Genomic DNA, 14,106 nt, shown 5'->3' with positions numbered 1-14,106 from the left:
TATTAGGTCATTATGTACTAAGAATGTTACATGGATCAATTTGTTTATTCCTGATCATAACTACCCCTGTCAAATTAACTAAGAAGTGGGTGGTAGGAGTATTATAGCACACCAAAATTCACACCATCAGCAAGTGATGTACCAACTTGAACCTGGTCATTCTGATGCACAGTTTATCATCTTAATAACCACACATTATTTTCTCCACAGAAGTTACTGCACAATGAAAATAATGAAGTCAGCAAAAAAAAGTCTTACCAAAAAAAGAACAATCCCAGCACAAATTTGCGTATAATTATTATTCTCTCCAAAAAAAAAAAAAAAAAAAAAAAACAGCTCTCCTTCCAGCTAATTTTAATAGGAAACAAAAACCACAGTGGATGAAAAGCTAATAAAATGTGTACAAACTTTCTTATTAAAGGGACAATCAAATTTTATAATGAATGAGAAAATGTCTCTTAATCCATATACTACACTGCTTGATATATGATATGTGTACATATATAGATATTATCTATCTACACAGTTTAAAGATAAAACTCAATGAAAATAGTATAGAAAAATTGAGTTGTATCAATACAGTGTCTGTAACATGAACACCTGTGTTTGGATCTTCTGTACCCACTGGAAAGTAAGGCATAGAGCATACATCTGTAGCCTCAGAACTGTAAGCTAGACATAAGGAAAACTTTAAAGCTCAGTGACCAATCAGGTAGCTAATAAGTGGGCTCTGATTTTAGTGAATGGTCCTCTTTAAATAAATAAAGTGAACAGCAATAGACACAACAGTGTCTACCTCCAAATGCACACACACACACACACATATACATACTTACATACATATATGAATATACAAACATACACAATTCACTATAAACATACATACACAAACAAGAAAGAAAGGAAGGCACAAATGAATGAAGGAAAAAAGGGAGAGAACAACTAATAAAGGAAAAGTTAATTAATGTATATTCATCACTATAAAATCCCAAGCTTTAAAATATCAACTTACATAAATCATAATGATAGAAATCATGGGAAAAATCTCACGCTCATACTGATAACAGTGTCTATCAGTTCATTATTTTTAGTGACATGAAAAAAGGGAGGCATAAAGGACAGTAATGTCAAGAATACATGTAGTCTAACTATATGCACTACAGACAGAGGATCTGGAATGATAGATCTGGGGGGTAAATAGAAAATAAACTTCATGGTCATGAAGGGAGTTTCAAGTCCCCCAAGAATAGTACAATTATGTAAATTTAAAAGAGAGGTCAGGAACAAGAGGAGGAAGGAGGTCACAATCCAGGTTTCTCAACTGAATGGGAAACAGAAGAGGTAGAACAATGAGATCATAAAATAATCTAATACAGATAAAGGAAATTTAAAATCTTCCCAATGTGTGCCATATCCAGGTCTGTATGTAATGAAGATATACAAGATCAGGGGGAATTATTATCTTGAGTTTTGAACACTCTAGAAAATAAAAGTAGTGCAATTTTTACCCTTGATTCTAGAGAGGGGAACCATTCATTTTCTGTGCATTAAATCAGATCCATGAGGAAAAAACTTTAGTAATAAATCCCCTCACAATTTTTTGAAGTACTAGCTAGCAGATAACAAATAACAAGTTAAAATCCCAAGCCCAATCTTGATTGTCTGAGAGCCTTCATTAGTACACAGTCCTCATGAACCTCTCCTGCATTTCCTACATGCTTCCAAGCTCAATAGGAACACGGCTCCTACTTGGCTCTGGCTCAATGCTGAGGCTGCTGTTTTGTGACTGCTATTAAGCTACATATAATCATAATCACCACTTGCTCTGCCAGCAGCAGTGCCACCCAGTCTTGATGCTCATGACCGATTGCTCTCTGCTGCAGCTCCTAAATTCAAGCTTGGAAGCTGCTCCAGCTTGATCGGTACTCCTTTAAGTCCAGTGCCGTCTTCATTCTCCACTACAGTGTTCTCTCTGTTCTCATGTCACTCATCTGTCCCCTAAGCTTTTGGCAGTACATCTTTGAGATGAGAAATGACCAAAGGATCGCATCTTTCCATAACACTTAAGCAATAACTGGCCCTAGGTGTGTGATCGTGAGGGGATTTAAGGTTGAGGGATGGATGGCTATGGACAGACCCAAACCACTCCACTACTCTTATAACAATTTAGTCAAGGGGTATATCATCTTAAATTTAGTTCTACATGTTTTTTTGTGAACAATGACAAACACTCAGGAATGTCTTGATTTTAACTATTGCTATCAAACAGAAAATGCTGATAAAGAACATTAGGTTCAGTGTGTCTAAACATCAATTGTCCAAAGATTCATTTTTCCAAAACTGTTTTCTATTCCCAAAGAAAGTTGGAAGAATTATTAGCACATTTGTTCCTGTTATTATGTGGGAAATAAAAAAAATAAACCTTACCAAAAATCAATGCCCTAAAGGAACAACAACAACAAAAATCTTTATCTTAATTCATGGAAATCAGATGTCCAGGAACCACCCTACTGAGTTCTCTGCATAAGTTTAAGAAGCTTGGCATCCGTGTGTTAGCTGACTGCATTGCCCTTTATGATCGAAGTTCTTCTATGTTCAGTGTGGATGTTAGTTACTTATCTACTCAAGTTAACCTGACAAGGAATATTCAGCACTCAATCTTGGCTGGTTACATTTATTTTCTTGAACAATTAGTTGAGTTTTCTCTTTTGCAGTTCATTTTTGAACTGTAGTATTTCACATGAGGCCTCAAATAGGTAGTCATAAGCCATTGTATTTAAAGCCAAGTATACTTGAAAGTTTGCTCAGGATTCCAGTGTTATCAGGTAGGTTATCTCTTGTACTTAGGATTCATTCTGAATGTGTAAGAAATTATTTAACTCAATCCTATTCTTGACTAAACATGGTATCTTGAATCTAAGATTTGGACTTAAAATTTGAGAGTGAAAATAATATATATAAATGTCTGGCCCTTTATTCTTTTATAACTTTTCTAGGTTGGCCCACTGAGTTATAATGACAGAGAATGGCTAAGAAGCCTGTTATAACCATCATATTTCAGAGAATCAAATTAAAAAAAATTCTTCTTTGTTTTACTGGTACTTCTTTTTTTTTTTTTACTTTATATGGCAATCCCAGTTCCTTCTCCCTCCCTCCCTGCCTCCTTCCCTCTCTCCTACCCTCCCATGGCCTCGATCACCATCCCACCTCATCTATCCCCACTCCAATGTAGGGTGATGACTTCCAGGAGGGGTCATCTAAATCTATCAAGTAATTTGGGGTAGGGTCTGGGTTCTCCCTCCTGCCTCTAGGTTAAGGAGAGTAACTCTCCATGGGGTATGTGCTCCGAAAGTCCTTTTTTACACCAGGGGTACATCCTGGTTCCACTATAAAAGGTCCCTTAGACTGTACAGACCTATTAACTAAGACCCATGTTCAGGGGGTCTGAGTCACTCTAATGCTGGTTTCCCAGCTATCAGTTTGGGGGTCCATTAGCTCCTCCTTGTTCAGGTCATCTGTCTCTGTGGGTTTCTGTATCCTCGTCTTGTACTCCCTCTCTGCATCTGGATTCCAGTTCGACTCAGTGTTTAGTTGTGGGTGTCTGCTTCTGTTTCCATCAGCTACTAGATGAAGGCTCTATGATGGTGGATAAGTTAGTCATCAATCTCATTATCAGGGAAGAACATTTATGGTAGCCTTTTGACTGTTGCTCAAATTGTTAGTTGGGGTCAGTCTTGTAGGTTTCTGGACATTTCTCTAGAGTAAGTTTTCTCTTCAAACATATAATACCTCCCTCTTTTATTCTCTCTCTCTCTCTCTCTCTCTCATCTATTCCTCCCCTGACTCAATCCCATGTGCTTTCCTCTCCTCCCCTTCTCTTTTTCCATTGCCTTATTTACATCATTAGAATCAGAATTACAGCTGGTGATGAAGTGCCAGTTGGCATAGATGAATGGTCACCAAGAAGTGTATCTCAGGTCATGTCAAACATGAACATTTGTTCAAGAGATTCATATAACAACTTTGGATTATCGTCTCAACAAGACTGTCAGAAGAAATAACTATATCTGTGGTTGTATCCAGTACCAAAGTTCTCACACAGCTGGATGCATTGCATGATTCCAGAAAGTCTGTCTCTGAAAAACTCAATACTTGCTTTTATTAATTCACTAAGTTATAGCTAAAGCACAAATATTCCTAAATATAGTAATGTCTTGCTAGACAAAAGTCTATCTAGTCCATAATAATGGCTCAAGGGATGATCAACTGTACTTTCAACAAAATTCCATGAAGAAGTACATGAATATCAGGATTTATTTACATGTCTCTTATTTCATTTCATGACAGGATATCTAAGCTGTATATAAATAATATCTGAGAATATTTGTAACTATGAATTGAAAGCAAAACATCTTGGTCAGTGTTAAACAGACTCCACCTGTCCAAATCATTAACACACTGTTGAAGACCTTCTATGTGTGAGGTACACACTATATTTAACAGCACCCTTTTTCATTAGCACTTATGTTAAATTCTGTTTCCATTACCCTGAGTTTCAGCTTTTATAATTACCATTTTTTCTCTTGTTTCAAGCTCAAATTTACATTTTCTTGGTAGTATACATTACTTTTATTCACCATAATGCTTGCTTGATGATGCCTGTCACACATTTCCTGTCCTGCTCTTTTGCTGAGGACTATTTCTAAAAGCATATTTTATATCTCTTTAAAATAATGGGGGCTTTCAAACACAAAACTAGATTTTCTGCCTAAAGTTACAATTATTTCAAGAATTCAATATATATATACAATGGTGGAATTAATATTTCCAATTCTTAATAGAAGCTAATGTTTGTATCATGTTAGAATAACATTTACCAGTGTTTGTCTTAACTGCATTCTTTGCATTTTGTAATTTGAATCTGTAACAGCTCAATTGAACTCTTACTGTTATTACTCTTCAGAGGGAAAATAAAGAAAATATAAGAGTAATTTTTCCAAATGTACAGTCAGATATCTGATTCTAAAGCAACTTTACCATCAACAATGGGAATGCTTTTTTTTCTTTTCTTTTTTCTTTCTTTGAGGTGGATTCTCTCTTTGTGGTCCTAGCTGCCCTGGAACTCAATGAGAAGAACAGGCTGGCCTCAAACTTAGATATAACACAAGTAATATATTCAAGATTTTTTCTTTAATATATATTTTGTAGTTTACAAGGAACTAAAAGGCAGAGATAAGGACAATTTATGATAATGTAAGAAGAACTACCAAATGATTTTAAAACAGGAAATATTTTTGCTTTATTCAGTTCACCTTCAGTGAATCAAAATCATAATTTTCACTATAGGAAATAAAACTGAGTTAAAAGTAATGTTAAGTAATGGTCTCTAGTGACTCTGTAAAACCATATGCCCCTTCAAATCTCATCATGCCTTTCTAAAAATGGAAGTATCTTAGCCCATTTAGGGACACACATTCTGTGAGTCCTTATAACCAGTTCATACTGGAATATGTAACCATAATTAATGTCTTGCAATTTATCCCTCCTTTGTGCAGCTGATTCAGTTCCAAGGGTATATGATTGAGAAATTTACTTCTGAAAGTTTCATGCAAAAATGATTGAATGTTGATCAACATTATCTCCCTCTGGCAAAAAAAAAAAAAAAAAAAGCAACAAAACAAAACAAAAACACCTAGAAATGTAACATCTTTCAAATTTTCTGTTAGGCAGACGAATGGAAATTATCTGCTGATAGGACCTTCTGTGGGTAGAGAGTTAGAGATCAGTCCTCAATTCTGTCTATTATGCATATAGGAAGCTATACATATAGAATAATAAATGGTATTAATTCAACACATTTGATTTCAAGATTCTCTAGTGTACTGCTCTTATTATTTGGATATAATATCCTAATTTTAAAAAATGTGAAAGTATACCATTTTTCAAATCTTTTAAATATTTATATTCTAGTGGGTACATGGAAGAATTTAGACATTTTTAATGTTCTTTTTTCTGCTTGCTTTATTTATTTATTATTTTTTCTTATTATACATATCCAGTTTTCTCTTCAAACCTATAATGGCTCCCTCTATTATGGTATCTTTTTTTTTTTTTTTTTTTTTTTTTTTTTTGCTCTTATCTATTCATCCTCCGACTCAAGCTTCCTGATTCCAAATGTTCTCTCCTCCCCTCCCCTAACTCCTTCTCCACTCTTTGTCCCCCCAACCACACCCAGTATGCTTGGGAGATCTTATCCCTTTCCCCTTCTGTGATGGACCTTGTATGAATCTCTTAGTTTCCTCTTTGTATCCTAGTTTCTCTGGCGGTGTGTATTATATGCTGGTGATCCTTTGTTCTATGCCTAAAATCCATATATGAGTAAGAACATACTATGTTCCTCTTTTTGTGACAGGGTTACCTCACTCAGGATGGTTTTTCAAGTTCCATCCATTTGCCTTCGAATTTCAAGATTCCACTGTTTTTCTGTTTTTTTTTTTTTTTTTTGTTTTTTTTGTTTTGTTTTGTTTTGTTTTGTCTTGTTTGTTTGTTTTGTTTTTCCCCTGCTGAGAAGTATTCCACAGTGTAAATGTGCCATATCTTCTTTATCCATTCTTCAGTTGAGGAGCATTTAGGTTGATTCCAGGTTTTTGCTATTGCAAATGATGCTGCTATGAACATAGTAGAACAGATGTTCTTGTTGCATAGGTGTGGATCATTTGGGTTTATGCCTAAGAGTGGGATTGCTGGGTCCTTTGGTATAGGGAACAGCCATACTGATCTTCCAAACAGCTGTACAAGTTTGTACTCCCACCAGCAGTGGAGGACTCTCCCCGTTTCTCCACATCCTCTCTATCAATATCTCAGAGATGTTTTGATTTGCATTTCCCTGATAGTTAAGGATGCTGAGCACTTTCTTAAGTGTCTTTCAGCCATTTTGGATTCCTCTACTAAGAATTATCTATTCAGTTCTGTACCCTACTTTTTAATTGGGTTATTTGGTATTTTGGTGACTAGTTTCTTGAGTTTTTTGTTTATTTTGGAGAACACCCCTCTGTCAGATGTGGGGTTGGTGAAGATCTTTTCCCAGTCTGTGGGCTGGCATTTGGTCTTATCAACTATGTCCTTTGCCTTACAGAAACTTCTCAGTTTCAGGAGGTCCCCTTTATTAATTATCAATCTTGGTGTCTGTGCTGCTGGTGTTATGTTCAGGAAGCTGTCTCCTGTACCAATTCCTTCAAGGGTACCTCCCACTTTCTCTTCCAAGAGGTTCACTTAGGCTGGATATATGTTGAGGTCTTTGATCCATTTGAACTTCTGTTTTGTGCATGGGAATAGACATAGGTCTATCTGCAGTCTTCTACACATCATCATCCAGTTGTGCCAGCACCATTTGTTGAAGGTGCTTTCCTCCTTCCATTGTATAATTTTAGCTGTTTTTTTTTTTCTTTCAAAAATCAGGTGTTCGTAGGTGTGTGGGTTAATATCAGGATTTTCAATTTGATTTCATTGGTCTACCTGTCTATTTTTGTGCCTATACTAAGCTGTTTTCAGGACTATAGCTCTATTGTAGAGCTTGAAGTCAAGGACGTTGAGGCCTCCTGAAGTTCCTTTATTGTACAGGGTTGTTTTGCCTATTCTGGATCTTTTGTTTTTCCATATAAAGTTGAGGATTATATTTTCAATCATTGAAAAATTTTGCTGGGATTTTGATGGGGATTGAATTTTGCAAGATTGCCTATTTTATTTCATACACAAACCTTTTTACAGAAGCTAATAAACCTATTGTAACAAGAAATGGGCTCTTTCTGTCATGGTGAAGAGCCTCGCCATGCTTCAGAACTACTGTCAACTGTCTAGGGTACTGTTTCTTTACTGAGACCAAGCTGTTTTCCAGGCCAGAAAATTGAAAAAAGATCTGGAAAGTGGGAAGGGCTGGTTCTTCCACCGTAAAGATGAGATTGATGAGATTCAGTCTCAAAGAGGCCACTATGATTTCAGAATTCTCTATAGCTTTATATGAGAGCAATCTTCTCATTTCATTCTGAACTGTGTCTTGCTTATTATTGTTTTAATTTTCAAAGTAATTTCAACATGTGAAAAAAAAATGTTTAATATGTTGAGACTGGAACCATGTTTGCCAGACTTATGACAAATATAAAATTGACAATAACTGATAACAGCAACTACACATAAAGCTGTTTGAGAAATAGATGTTTTCTTATAAATAAAGCCTATTGGGCCTAGACAAGGAGCCAGCCAAACTAAAATAACTTGAGAAACTCTTTCCTGTGTTTTCTCATGTGAACAGATTCCTCTTATCCTGCAAACTAAGCACAGCTGAGTGAATATTTTTCTATGTATAGATTATCATTTTCCATAGAAAGTCAACAATGGAATAATCTTAAAGGAAGGTTTGCCTGAAGGAGATGATAACAAATCTTAAAATACAAATAAGAAAAGAATGCATGTTACAAATAAATCTAGCAATGTAAACAATCCCTTAAAAAACGTAATGGGAAAGAACTGGCTCATCTCAGTAACAACTGATGGAGGGCAGGACAGAAGAGGCAGGCAGGGCAATGGGGTCAGGCTGTACCTGAAAGCAGTCTTCTTTGCTAAGCCATTTCCAGAAAAGAAGAAAGAAGATGACCTGCCCTATGCTACAGTCTCTTAAGGCTGCCAAATAATGGCTATGAAGAGAAATTAGTCATTAATTTCCCAAACATAACCACATAAATGGAAAGTGAACCTATTATTGTCATCCTATCATTATCAAACATATATTATTAAAACATCAAAATAATATTGAGCTAAGAGATGTTAGATACAAAAAGCACTCAAGGCTTACTTTTAAGGAGTTATTTTCAAATAGAGTTTTAGCTTGATACTATTAAGCCACCGCTTACTTATTCCCAAAATAGCCTATGTCAACCTCAACTGCCCTACTTATTGTGCAGAAAATTTGAAGACATACTCAGAAAAAAAATCACATTGAATGGCAAGTAAGAGTGTGTTTTTTCTTAAAATTTATAGAATATAAATCAGGTCAAATAATTGAATCAAAATATACTTCTTGTAATGTTCTTATTAATGTCATTGCAACTGTGTTGTAGAACTTGAAATTGTTAGCATCATAAAACAAGTAAATGAGCTTATAAACACAGCCAACTTAAAAACCAGTGAAAACTATTCAAATATTATTATGTAGATATATGATGCCTAAATAAAGCAGTTTACATCAGAATTCTTTAAATTCAGATCAAATGCAGCAAAATTTATGACAAATGTGAATTGACTTATATAACAATCCAAATGATTTTTCATTAGTATTTGACAGAATGTTGGTGATGGGGTGCTGTACCATGAGGAATAATGTTAAAATACCATGATACATTAAAAGTTGATTTTTATTTTCAATGTTGTAACAGCATAAGAATATCAACTAATGCTATGAAATTGCAATTGCAAGCTATTTGCATATTCTAAATTAGAATCAGTATGAAAACTATAGTATGATATCAACAAATAAGTCAAATTAGTTTATTATTTCTGAATCAGGTCATCCAAAATAAAAATAGGAGTGGTGATGAGTAAGAGCTCAGATTTTCCCATCCTGCTATTTAAAGGGTGGATTTAGCTCTGGTAGAGCCACAGATGAAGGTGAGGGGACATTTTTAAAACTCCCCTTTAAGCACTTCCTTCCAATTTCAGGTTTAAACTTTTCTTTAAATGTGGACTCATTTAGGTATAAAACAAGTGGCTGTTTCAAAAACTTACAATTAGACTCTGACTGTGAAGTCTGCTTTATACATATTTCTGTTTGTGTTGCCACTGTTTCTCAACAGGTGTATATCACTCTAGTTAGATTGCACATGGGCTAAATCAAATGTGATGATAAGAGGACATTGTTTATGCTTAACAGATCAAGCAGTAATTATGTTTACCTGAATTACAGTAAGATAGATGGCTCAAAACTATCAATCAAAGAAAGCTAACTTTAAAGTCTAATTTATTAGGTAATTTTAATGTTCTCTCTGGCTTCTTACTCAATTTTTCATTTACTTTATATATATCCCAATTAATTTTATCATTAGTAAAGATGGACTAAATGCTAGCTCACTTATTTTGAATAAATATTTTCTTGGGCATATTAGAACTATATCTTAATTTAAAATATTGAATTATTTCCATTATATTGATTTCCACTCTCATTTATTTAAAAAAAGTAATGTTCCAAAAGGGAAGAACACTGATCAACTTCCAATTTAAAAAGTTGCAATATTTTATTACTGACCTTAATTAAAACCACATATATATGTAACCACACATACACCTCACACACACAAACAAGTTCATACTCACACATGAATACATAACCTGCATTACACTTCCAGGACTAATAAAAAGTCAATATTCTCAAATTATTCTATTGGACAATATAGATAGTAAAATAAGTAGGAGAAAATTAACCTATATAGAAAACCAGCACTATGTTCACCAAGGTGAATCCAGTAATTGAATGATGACAGTTGACCTGGTGACTACAAAGGATATTCTTCTCATTTCACCATTATGCCTTATCATACCCAGACCACACTCAAAAATGGGAAAATAAGAAGTTTAAATCTGAAGACATTATATTCAATATGTAAACCACTTATAAAAACTACATTATATACATTATACATTATAATACAGTTTTTACAACATTGCTTAAATAAGGTATTATTTTACTTGTGGCAGTGTGTCTCACATAACTACTGAAAGTTCAAAACTCCAAAGAGTTGAGCATACATTAATAATTTAACCAGCCAGTGATTAAATATTAAATATTTTGACTGTAAATAAATAAAATAAACATTTTATAAAAAGGTTGTCTAGTTATTAATTATATATGCTTAACCATTAAACAGGATTTAAAAACCATAGCATATATTCAAATATGAAAAGGGAAAAAGAATTGAAAAAAGATGGTAATTACTTTAGTGCAGTAATTTCTAAAGATTTTCTCCAAAAAATTTTCTCCTATTTCTGATATTGTTATTTTAATATATGTGTATACATAGTTATTACAAAACATTATGAACAATGAAACAATTCAAGTCAGCAGGGTAATTATCACTTGAAATATCTGGAGGGAAAGCTATACCACTCTCAATTAAAATAATTTTATTAACTCAAAAGACTTTCATTTGTTTTTATATTTGTCATATAGAAAACATTAATGAAAGTTATTTTGCTTTATGTCAAAGGAAAAGTTAAATGGGTAGATTTAAGTGAAAAATATATAGTCATATGAAGACTTTATGTTTTTAAAATTAGCTTGTAGATTTAAGGAATTTGACACATATTTGGAACCAGAGTAGGAAAGAAGCTAATAAGAAACCCAGGCCATATAGGTATGAAAATGTGGAAGATAAAAAGAACTCTCTGAGATCTCGGGGCTTTGAGCTACAGAGTATTTAAAACTACATTATTTCAAAACTGTTAGGAATGATCAAGTTAACCAAAGAACAGACTATCTATCTAAAAACAATGTCTAAAAGGTTGCGTATGATAATATGCTCTCATAAATCACTGTGGAAGAAAACTGTCATTTATAAATTGAGATAATCAACTCTGCAAAACATTTTAGAATTCCATCTTTCATTCTATAAGCAAACAAAACTCCACATAATTAATATGATCAATACTGAAAAAAATGCTAAAAGTAAAAATAAACATTTCTACTAGATTATATTAAAATAACTTTGATATGTAACACTGCAATACATAAGTTATTATAACTAAAAAAACTATATAACTACTATAATGTTTAAACACCTTATTGATATGAAATGCAGCTCCATATTTTAAAACTAAAATATGTCTCTGGTTTTAATAAATACTAAAGAGATCAGAGAAAAACAGCAATATCTATGGATGGGAACTGTTAGCTTCTTGTGCATTTTAGGATTATTATTTACTTTTGGATGTGAGCCTAGCCTTTAATGGCTGAGCCATCTCTCCAGCCCATAGTACTTATATTTACATCAAATACAAAAGTAGATATTATCCAGATGGAGTCTAGATTATTGCATAATATATACAAAAATAAATCTAGCCAAAATTTCCCAAATCTTTGCTAACTTTTACTCTTGTCCCATTACCTCCCATGTTGATAAAGACACATCTCATATACTCATGAATAAATATAATCACTTTTGTATTAGCTAGACTCATCATTATAATCAGATGGAAGGTAAGTATACCTGTTTACTATTGGTAATAGTTTTTTAAAATGGTGTAAACAATGTGTACTAGATCTACAAGCAAAAGTAGAAATTTGCTTATCTATTTTTCAGAAGTTTTTGAGCAATAATAGTGATAACCTTATTCCCCCAAATGGTCAGCCCCTAAACTATACACATAATATTATTCATTATAGAGATGGAGAAGGTTGCATTAAAGTATTTAAGTATATGTGTGTATATGTGTGTACATAACACACAATAATAACTACAAAAACTAAAGAAAACATGAATTGGAAAGAGTAGGGGGAAAAGGCACATGGGAATATTTGAAGGGGGATAGATATAACTACCATTTTAGTATCTAACAAATAAACAAAATAACCCTAAGTATTAAACAGATCTTAAATTTCTGTCAGTAATAATAAACGTCTTCCACATTAATTTCTTTTTAACCAATAAGAAGCTTTGGAATAAACTACTTGTCAACAATATGAATGGGATAAATATAATTCTCCACCTCTCTGATGACAAGTTGTGAAGAGGAGAGGAAAAGATAAGAACCATCTCTGTGGGAAAGGGGGCATCCCAGGTGATGAGAAAAATATGCATCAGACAATGCGGGAAAATCTAGGCAGTGATCTCTTTCTGATGATCACCTTTGGGAAATTCAGAGTCCAAGACATCCCATAGGAACCATTTTCCATGTGAACAATTCTCCAGAACTTTTTTTATTGTGTGGGCTGATAATAAGTTGCATTTTTAAAGATTTGTCCATGTATATGAATAAATTTGGTGGTCTAATTTGGAAGTAGTGTTTCTGATAGCTAAACAGATAAAGGCTGGAGTCAAGATGTAGGATATGAGAGAAGTAAGATGTCCGGATCTTCTTTCCGGTAAGGTAAGACCACATGGAAACAATTAAATTTATAAAAAAAAATGAGTTAATATTTAAGACAGAGCTAGCCAACAAGAAGCTCTAGTAACTGCCCAACAGTTTCATAATTAAAACACTGTATCTGCTTATTATTTGGGTGTATTTTAGACATAGAGTCAAGGATTACCAGCCTACAGTCCACACTGCCAGAATGGACAGACATACATGCTCCCCTGGAGAAGGGGAAAGGAACAAGATCTCCCAAGCAAATTGGGAGTATGGGGTGGTAATGGAGTTACAGAGAAGAGGTGGACAGAGGTGGGCGTGATGGAGCAGGAAGATAGAGTCAGGGAAAGAATTGAGGAGAGCACAAAAAGTGATACCATAATAGAGAGAGCCATGATAGGTTGTAAGAGAAATTTGGCAGTAGGGAAATGTCCAGAGATCTACAAGGATGACTCCAACTGAGAATCTAAGCAATAGTAGAGAGGCTACCTTAAATGCCCTTCCATGATAATGAGATTGATGACTACCTTATATGCCATCCTAGAGCCTTCATCTAGTCACTGATCAAAGCAGAAGCAGACACCAACAGCTAAACACTAAGCCAAACTCTTGGAATCCAGTTACAGAGACGGAGGAGTGATGAGCAAACGGGTCAAGACCAGGCTGGAGAAACCCACAGAAATTGTGAAATTGCTGACCTGAACAAGGGGGAGCTCAAGTACTCCAGTCTCATAGCTGAAAAACCAACATAGGACTGATCTAGATTCCCTGAATGTGTTGTTACGTGGGAGGACTGGCCAGTCTATGGGGCCTCTGGTAGTAGAACAGTATTTATTCCTAATACATGAATGAAATTTGGTAACCCATTCCACATAAAGGGATACTCTTTCAGCTTAGACACATGGGGGAGGGCCTGGGTACTGCTCCAAATGATATGATAGACTTTGAAGATTCCCCATGGAGGGCCTTACCCTCCCTGAAGAGCAGAAAGGG

The 14,106-nt window shown here is 34.4% G+C and overlaps 1 protein-coding gene across 2 annotated transcripts in view; it reads right to left on the bottom strand.

Annotated features, from left to right (window-relative positions):
- Pclo (piccolo presynaptic cytomatrix protein) overlaps positions 1 to 14,106 on the bottom strand; it is a 360,398-nt gene that overhangs the window by 278,713 nt on the left and 67,579 nt on the right. The window lies entirely within an intron of this gene.

This window comes from Phodopus roborovskii, unplaced genomic scaffold (assembly GCF_943737965.1).
Source record: "Phodopus roborovskii unplaced genomic scaffold, PHOROB, whole genome shotgun sequence".
NCBI lineage: Eukaryota > Metazoa > Chordata > Mammalia > Rodentia > Cricetidae > Phodopus > Phodopus roborovskii.
This window is presented reverse-complemented; position numbering and strand designations above follow the sequence as displayed.